Consider the following 9,094-nt stretch of genomic DNA (forward strand, 5'->3'; position numbering starts at 1 on the left):
GGAAGTAAGGAGGATCATAATGAATACTATGATCGACAATAGGCAGAAACTGGCAAACTACCAGAGAATTCTGCCTCCAGTGCAACAAAGCAGGCTTGAGACAATGACAAAGCTTTCTCAGCATTAGTCTCTACAATAGAGTGGTGATCAGAATGAGGACTTATACGAGGTTCAAGGCTGGTCAAGCATAATGGTTGTTGACTTAGGAAAGTGTACTTGCACATGTAGATTCTGACAACTGACAGGTATCTTTTCTCAATCTTTATGTAAATATACTATATTAATAATACAAATTGGTCTAAAAATATAACTGCATGCACAGGTATGCCTTGTATGCATGCTATATCATGTATACAAGATAAGAATGATAAGAGGGCTGAGGATTACTGCCATGAGTGGTTAACCATGAAATCATACCGAAAAGCATATGCTTTCCATGTTAACCGAATCAAGGGTCAAGACTTATGGAAAAAACAGGTTCACCTGCACCAGTCCCCCCTCCAATTAAGCCCAAACTAGGTAGACCCACAAAGAATAGAAGAAAAAACAAAGATGAAGGAGGCTCTGGTTCCAAGACAAGGATGAAGAGAAAATATAACCCCATTCGATGCATATTTTGTGGTGAGGTTGGACACAATAAGAGAACTGAAGAAACAAGCTGATGCTAAAGAAGAAGCAAAGTTAATACAACTGCAACTTGCAGTTGTTGATCCTAACATAGATGCACCAAATAAACTCCTAAATGATGCTGCTCATGTTGCCCCAATTAACCCTGTTCCAGTGTCTGTTTCTCCACCACCATTACAATCAAATACAACCTCACAGATAGTCTTGAACCAACCGGAAGGAATCCCAGCAACCCAAGAAACACAACCGTCACCACCCACTGAAGCTGTAGCGGTTTGATTAATTACTTTATTTTTATTTTCATATACCTGAATCTGTGGTTGTCTATTCATGTATTTACTTCATATGTCATGTAGGCTAAGGTGAGAGGAAGAGCTTCAGGTTTCCAAGGGAAAATAAAAAAGGTCGTCTCTCTCCAACCTGCTACAACAACTGCAACAATTCCAATTTCTACTGGAAAAATCAAAGGATCTAGTGCTACGACAACCAAGAAGCTTGCAAATCTCGTGACCTTTGTGTCGACTTCGGAGTTCAAACGGCCAAGAAAGAAAGATAACACTATCTGAAGACCATCATCGAAACATATGCTTTTTTTGTATAAGGCTATAGATTAGGAAAGATATCATGGTGTTAAACACTATCAAGTCTCACTGTTTTATAAGGCCTTTATTTTGAATGCATATTTTGCCTTGGTATGTAGTGTTTCTGAGGAATTACTTTTAGGAACTTTACTACATTTTGTGGTGACAAACACAATATTGACAACCTTATATTAAGACTTTATATTAAGAAATTTTAAGAACTTTATTATCTTTTTATGTCTCTGATTTGCTATTTACTTCTTTATATATGATAGTGTGAGTGATGCATAAATATAATTTCTACACAGGTGTACTCAAAATCTAAGTTGTCATTTATAAGCTCTACTTTTAGTTTACAATAGCTTAGCCATGATAACTGAAAATAAAAAAACCAGAACCCTAAATCACACCACCATATCACATTCACTGTCTTCTACTTGTACATATATGACGTGCAAAGTAAAGCTCCTACTAAGATGACCATTATCAGACGAGTGGACATGAAATACATTAACATTCTGTGTACTCTAACTTCTACTTCTAAACTACCTATTTTCCATGCAAATTTAACTTTCCAATCTTCATAATCAATCTCCAGTTCTCCATTAGTTTCTGGGACTCCCCTTGGACCTTCTGCAACAGCTACATATTCATTTTCCTCGACCCATTTAAAAAAATTACAGTGGCTCCCTTTCTGAAAACATTGAATAAAATTGTTAACCCGAGTGAAAGCCAAGATGATGCTATCATTCATACAAAATTAAACTCACCCGATATCTTGGACAAGTATGAAATAACGTATCTGAATTATGTGATGTCCTATATTTCCTAATCAAAGTTTTTAAACCGTAGAAACAAGTTTTCTCATCGTTTTTCCTTCTTCTTCGCATGGACGAGCTCGAAGCATAGCTACCATGTGAGTGCGACGGTAACCTACCACCGGGAACTCCACTTCCGCTCCCCATCATGGCGCCGAAATCGACTTCCTCCTCCCGAAATCGACTTCCTCCTCCCTCAACAGCTGCTGGATTTGCGACAAGACTCAAGCAAGGCATTCATGTTCGTGGGAAGATGGGAATTAGGGTTTATTTATTTGAGACTTAGGGACTAACTTGATACATAACTCTAAACATATCTCGTCAGCAACATACACACTATGCCAGGTGTTACTCGTATTGCCAGCTAGGGCTGGAAGTGAGCCGAGTTGAGTCGAGCTAGACCAAGCTCAAGCTCAGCTCACAAAAATTGAGCTTGGCTCACGGCTCGACTCATTAACAATCGAGCTTATTTCTTAAACTCAAGCTCAACTCACCGAAAGCTCATGAGCTGGCTCGACCTCATGAGTTGGCTCAAATAATAGAAACATAAATACATAATCTATAATTCTATATCAATATTATAACTTATATATCTATTACTATTTTATATGTATATATATAATATTAAAAGTATAGATTAAATGCATATAGGATATGTCTATTAATAATTATATATATAATCGAGTCAGCTCACAAGCTAATGAGCTGAGCTTATCCAAGCTCAAGCTCGACTCATTTAATTTATGAGTTCAATTCCAAACTCAAGCTTGGCTCACTAGCTCACGGACTTAGCTTATCGAGCTATTAACGAGTCGAGCTCGAGCCAGCTCATAAGCTGGCTTGACTCACTTCCAACCCTATTGCCAACTCACGTTCTAGGTCAGCAGATTTTTAACGGCAGCATCACGAGATTAACGAAAGGATGAACATGATTTAAAAATATTCATTCAGGGACTAATTTGATTAAAAAAATAATTCGGGGACGAAAATGAAAAACGCGTGATCTTTCAGGGACGATTTTGAGTATTAACCCATATTATTGTTGTTACAATAATATTGTACAAACAATTTTCATTTTTTTAACAAATCTGTTAGACATTCAATTTTTATTGTCATCCAAGTTCAATTAATTAGACCTAATACTAATAAAAACTATTCTCATTAAAAGAGTGTGTGACACGCACCCGAAACTCCAAACAAACGTTATCTCTTGCTTCGCACTCTAATATGAAAAACCATTCACATCTTCTACTCAAAACTACAACTAAGGAATTTCAAAATCTCTTAAAAAATTTTTAAATTCCCTGCAAAAACTACAAAAAAATCTAATACTGCATTTGACATCAATAACAAAAGACACAAAAAAAAGAACAATAAAGATTCCTCAAGATACTGACAAAACTATTTGTTCATTATGTTCAATTTTCTCTTTTAGATTTCTTGTATTTCTCACATTTCTACTAGTTCGGTTTATGGTTTAGTGGTTTGGTAGATCAAGTTCGTTCATTTAGTAGATCAAGTTTCTCTTATTCAATTTTTTTCTTATTTTTCTCTGTAACTAGGGCATTGAATGAAACTGTAGTTGTTGTGCTGCATTTTAATTGAGGTTCATTTGGTTTCGTTTCATTTTCGCTAACATCTTAATTAGTTTTAATTTTTTCTGGTGCCATCATTAAATAATTTCGGTTCATTTCTTAATTTATTTGAGATTCATTTGGATCTAGAAATGAATTCAATGTGTTTTTTTTTATAATTGAGTCTTTTTTTACTACTTGTTTAAATACGAACTAATTTCGATTCATTTGTGAATTAACTGAGGTTAACTTAATGCTATTATTAAGTAATTTCAATTCATTAAGTAATTTCTGTTTATTTCTTAGAACCCGTTTGGGAAGTAGCAGAAGCTACTTTTTTTAACTTTTGGATTATGAAAAGTCACAATCTATGTGTTTGGCACTATTTTAAAAAAAGCTTTTAACTTTCCGAAAAGTTAATTTGCAGTTTTTTAAAGAAGTAGAAATATATGACTTATTGCTTCTCGAGAAGTCATTCTATCATTTATTTAAAAAAATTAATTTTAAAACAAAAAAATTTACTTTCCTTCTTGACTCTATGAAAAATACTGACCTTTCATTACCATTTTCACACAAGGTCTGCTAGAAGTACTGGCCTTCCACCATCATTCTCACGCAATGTTCCAAGTCTCACCATTTTTACGTAACATCTGATGGAAGTATTGATACTCCACATTTTCAGACAATATTATTACATCTGAACAACTTACTGCATATATTCCTTCTAAATTTTTTTTATCATTTTATCACTATTTTTTATTATTAAATTTGTATTCAAGTGTGGTATGAAATTTCAGTTTTAATTTTATTTTCTTCATATGTAATTTTATAGCTTATTATTATTTTCATAGTTAATTATAACAAATCCTTGACCTCAATAAAGGAGAAGAGAGTTCTAATAGGAGTAAAAATAAAAAATAAAAAACAGCAATAAAATATACATTGACACGTATTTTATATTTATTTTTTATTTTCACTATCATATCATACACAATATTAGTGATTAAGTTATGTAAAATCAACATTCAATATTGGAAAGTATTTGTTATCATGGTTATTTTAATATTCATTCTCTTTTATAAAAAAAATTTATTTTTTGAGTTATTTATCCAAACGCTACAACTTTAAAATAAGTACTTTTATAACTAAAAATCCAAATACAAAATAACTTATTTATAAGCTACTTTTAATAAAAGTCCTTATGTTTTAAGCTCTTTTTTAAAAGAACTTATTTAAGTTATTTACCCAAACTGAGCCTTAGTATATTTGAGATTCATTTGGTTTTATTTTGCTTAAATTTACTAAACTTATTCATGTGTGCTTGTTTAGTTAGTTATAGCTCTGATATTTGTCAATTGTATACACTTAAATAATTTATAATAAGATGCCATTTTCCTTACTGTATATGTGTTGGTTGTGATTTTTTATTTTTTTTATCACTCATTAACCATTACTCTAATCGTATTTTATCAAACGATCTGTTTAGTACTTAGTAATTATTTTTATTCTCTTTTTTAATAAGTGTTAGAATATAAAGGTTTTTTTATTGTAATATTTTGCTAATATCTTTACTGATTCTAATAAATAATTTCGATTCATTTCAAGAAAAATAATATCATGTATCAGGTTTTTTGGTAGGAGTTTTTTTTTTTTATTTTTTGTAAAAATTTTCTTCGTTCATAAAAATTCTGTTGTTAGCTATAAAAATTAAAGTAGTTTTTTACTGTAATAGTTTGAACATTATTTTCATACCAAGAAGTACTATTTGGATATCTTTAATCGGATTTACTAATAGTTGCTAATTATGTGAGTATATTTTAGTAAAAGCTTTGGGAACATTTTAGTATTTGTTTGGGCGTTATTGGACTTGTTTGGGTCGGTGAACTTTAAAATTTTTTTTTAAAAGATCTTATAAAATAATAAAAATAATTTTATGTTTGGATATCTTATGTAAAAAGGTCTTTTTATTTATCAATTATGTTTGGGTATAACAATATAAAAGTATTTATTTACTTATTTATTACATGAAAAATATCTTTTTTTAAAAAAAAAATCTTTTAAAAAACGATATAAATTACAACTTCTCAAAAAAGATCTTTTTTTTTATTTTACTAGTGTTTTTACTTTTACTACTTGAAATTTGTCAAATACGTTAAAAAATAAAAAAAAAGATTTTTTTTTAACAAAATAATGGCGCCCAAACATATACATTATGTTGATAAAAAAAGATCTTTTTTATTTTTTAGCGTGTTTGGCAAATTTCTAGTAATAAAAATAAAAATATTAGAAAAATAAAAAATATCTTTTTTCTTAAAAAAAAAAGATGTTTTTCATATAATAAATAAACAAAAAATTCTTTTATATTGTTATACCTAAATATAATTAATAAATCATTTTTTTTTACATAAAATACTCAAACATAAAATTACTTTTACTTTTTTTATAAAATTAAAAAAAAAATAATTTAAAAAAAGATATTTTTTTAAAAGTTCACTCAAACAAATACTTAATGTTGATAGTCAATTAAGTACCATATTTTTTTGTATTGGCCTTAGTGAACTTTATCTTTCACTATAATCTTGTTATATTTCACATAATGGCAGAGAAACATGATTTATGTACAATGCACAGTTAATTCTTGTCAAGGGATATATTTAGTATTTGGTAATTATTTTTTTCTCCTTTTTAATAAAGGTTAGGATATAAAGCTTTTTTTTACCGTAATATTTTGTTAATATTTTTATTAATTTTGATTTTTTTAGTGTCATTATTAAATAATTTTGGTTCATTTCTTAATTTATTTGTGGTTTATTTAGATTCATAAATAAATTTGATGTATTTTTGTTAATAATTGAGTCTTTTTGACTACTTATTCAAATCTAAACTAATTTCGGTTCATTTGTAAATTAACTGAGGTTCACTTGATGCTATTATTAGGTATTGACCAAATTTTTTATTTCTCTATTTCTAAATTAATATATATTAACAAATTTCTTTCAATTGTACGAACAAGTTGATGCTTTTAGGTATGCATATGGTCCAACCATTCTCTTGGACAAGATAAATAAATTGAGAGACAAAGTCATTGAAAAATCTGAAGGCACAAGAATCTCAAAGTCATCCTTTGCCTTCTCAAGTCCTTTTTGTAGATTATCATTCGAGGATATAGAAAGTAAATAGGTTTAATATTCTAAATTATAATATTTGAAAATCTTTTCTTAATTTTTTTTATTTATTTGTTAGAAATATTTAGACTATATTGAGATCACATTAATTTGAATGAATCTAGGTTCACACCGAATAGATTGAATATATTTATCAAATCTTAACAACAGCAAAAACACAAATAAACTAAAATTTATTCTAATAAATATCTAAATTGTTTACCACAACACAATTGTAGAAACTAATTTAAAAAACTAAAAAATGACTATCCAATAAAATATAACACTAATAAGAAATTAATCCTCATTTTTATCAAAGGAGAAAACATTATATGAGTAAAACATAAATGAACCAAAATTTATTTTACTAAACACCGAAATTTCTATCATAGTGCGTCATATCCCCTTCAGGATAATTCATATCTTGTGCACACAAATGAACCGAAATACTATCATAACAACACTATTGTGTAGTAACAAATGAACTAAAAATTATGTATTCTATAAATTCAAAAATTCATACATTCTATCCAAATTCAAATTCATAAACAATACTGATTTTAGTAAAGAAGAATGAAATTATTCATTATCACTTTATTCACTTACATTAGATTTCATTCCATTCCATTCAATTTGTCTTGAAAGTCATCCCAACATTTGGGACAAATTGTCCATCGACAATACATTTGGACTGCAAATGAACCGAAATATTATTATAATAACACCATTGTATAATAACAAATAAATCAAAAATTGTGCATTCTATAAATTCATAAACTCCTGCATTCTATTCAAATTCAAACATAAACAACACTGATTTTAACAAAGAAGAATGAAATTATTCATTATCACTTCATTTAATTGCTTTAGATTTCATTTCATTCCATTCAATTTAAAATAGTTGAAGAATGAAACTAGATAAAATTAAGAACGATTCAAATCTCGTCCACTTGATTCAATTTAGAAGAATAATCCAAATCGCCCTCATTCAACTTATTTGAACTTGAATTATTCTTTGTTTTGAAACATGTAAAATCTAAACGATTTTAATTATAATATTCAATTTTAAAAAAATGCAAATCGAAAATTTAAAGAGAAAGAGAATAAAAAATTCAAGAGAACACAAGAAAATAAAAGAAGAAAACGAAAATTTAAAAAGAAAGAGATAATAATTAGACGAAAGCACAAAAAAAATTTACGTTAAAGAGAAATGAACAATAAAAAATTTATGTTAAAATTTTGTTATAAATAATGCGTAACTCTAAATCACTTGATTAAAGTTTATTTTTTTTAATGGAAATAATTTCACTATTTGATATATGATATGAAAAAAATTTTAAATATTTTTAAAATATCAGTATTTTAATATTTTTTATCATTAATCTTAATTATATATATATATATATATATTACTTAAGATTAAGGATTAAAATGAATATATTACTTAAAATTAAGGATTAAAATGATTGAAATACGTTCCAAGAACATTTAAAAAAGTTTCCTGTGGCATATTTCCAATTCTCCATTCATATTAGTCATTTTGGGCCTGAATCTTCATTCAATAAATATATTAATATACAGATGTAATTGATGAATGCATCCTTTTGCATACCCGTAGGCTTTTTAGCTCAAAGGATAAAGCTTAGTCAGATTCTGTTATTACTGATATTGGCAGTTATATTAGTTATTTTGGCTTGGCTATGCATAGCTACTTGAGCGTGTATGTGTGTTGTGTGTTACCTCAGATAGTGCATAGATAAGCACTGCTAACTCTCTCTTATGCACACAATAGCAATTTTATTCAGATCATATACTATATACATTTTCTCTGCTTTAGCTTTTATTTTTTGTTCTTCAAGCATTCACTTGGACAAATAAAATAAAAAAAGCTAGGCCCAACATACAAAGAAGTTGTTAAGAAGAATAAATGAATAATCATGTGGCTGAGCCATGTGTTCAAGTGGCCAAGCTATTTGCCTCAAAAGCAGCCTTATCAAATTCGATTTTTAGCAGTGGCTAGGTTGTGCGTGTAAGTAGATGACTAAGATGAGTGTATGAGTGGGTTATTTTTTTGTCATTAGTGTGTGAGTGTGTTTGTATGACAAAAAGAAAATAACATTAATAGGTGCACGCAAATTAAATTCTCCATCCACCCAATTTCTTTTGGGCTTTTGCCCCATTTATGTACCAAACAAGAGTGCACCCAAGCTATGTCCAACATACAACGGAGTTGTCAACAAGAATAATAGCTAACTAACTTTCGTCATCTTAAATACCGTGAGAAACCAAAAACAAGAATAATAGCTTCATCATCAAAAAAAAAAAAAAAG

This window comes from Arachis duranensis, chromosome 8 (assembly GCF_000817695.3).
Source record: "Arachis duranensis cultivar V14167 chromosome 8, aradu.V14167.gnm2.J7QH, whole genome shotgun sequence".
NCBI lineage: Eukaryota > Viridiplantae > Streptophyta > Magnoliopsida > Fabales > Fabaceae > Arachis > Arachis duranensis.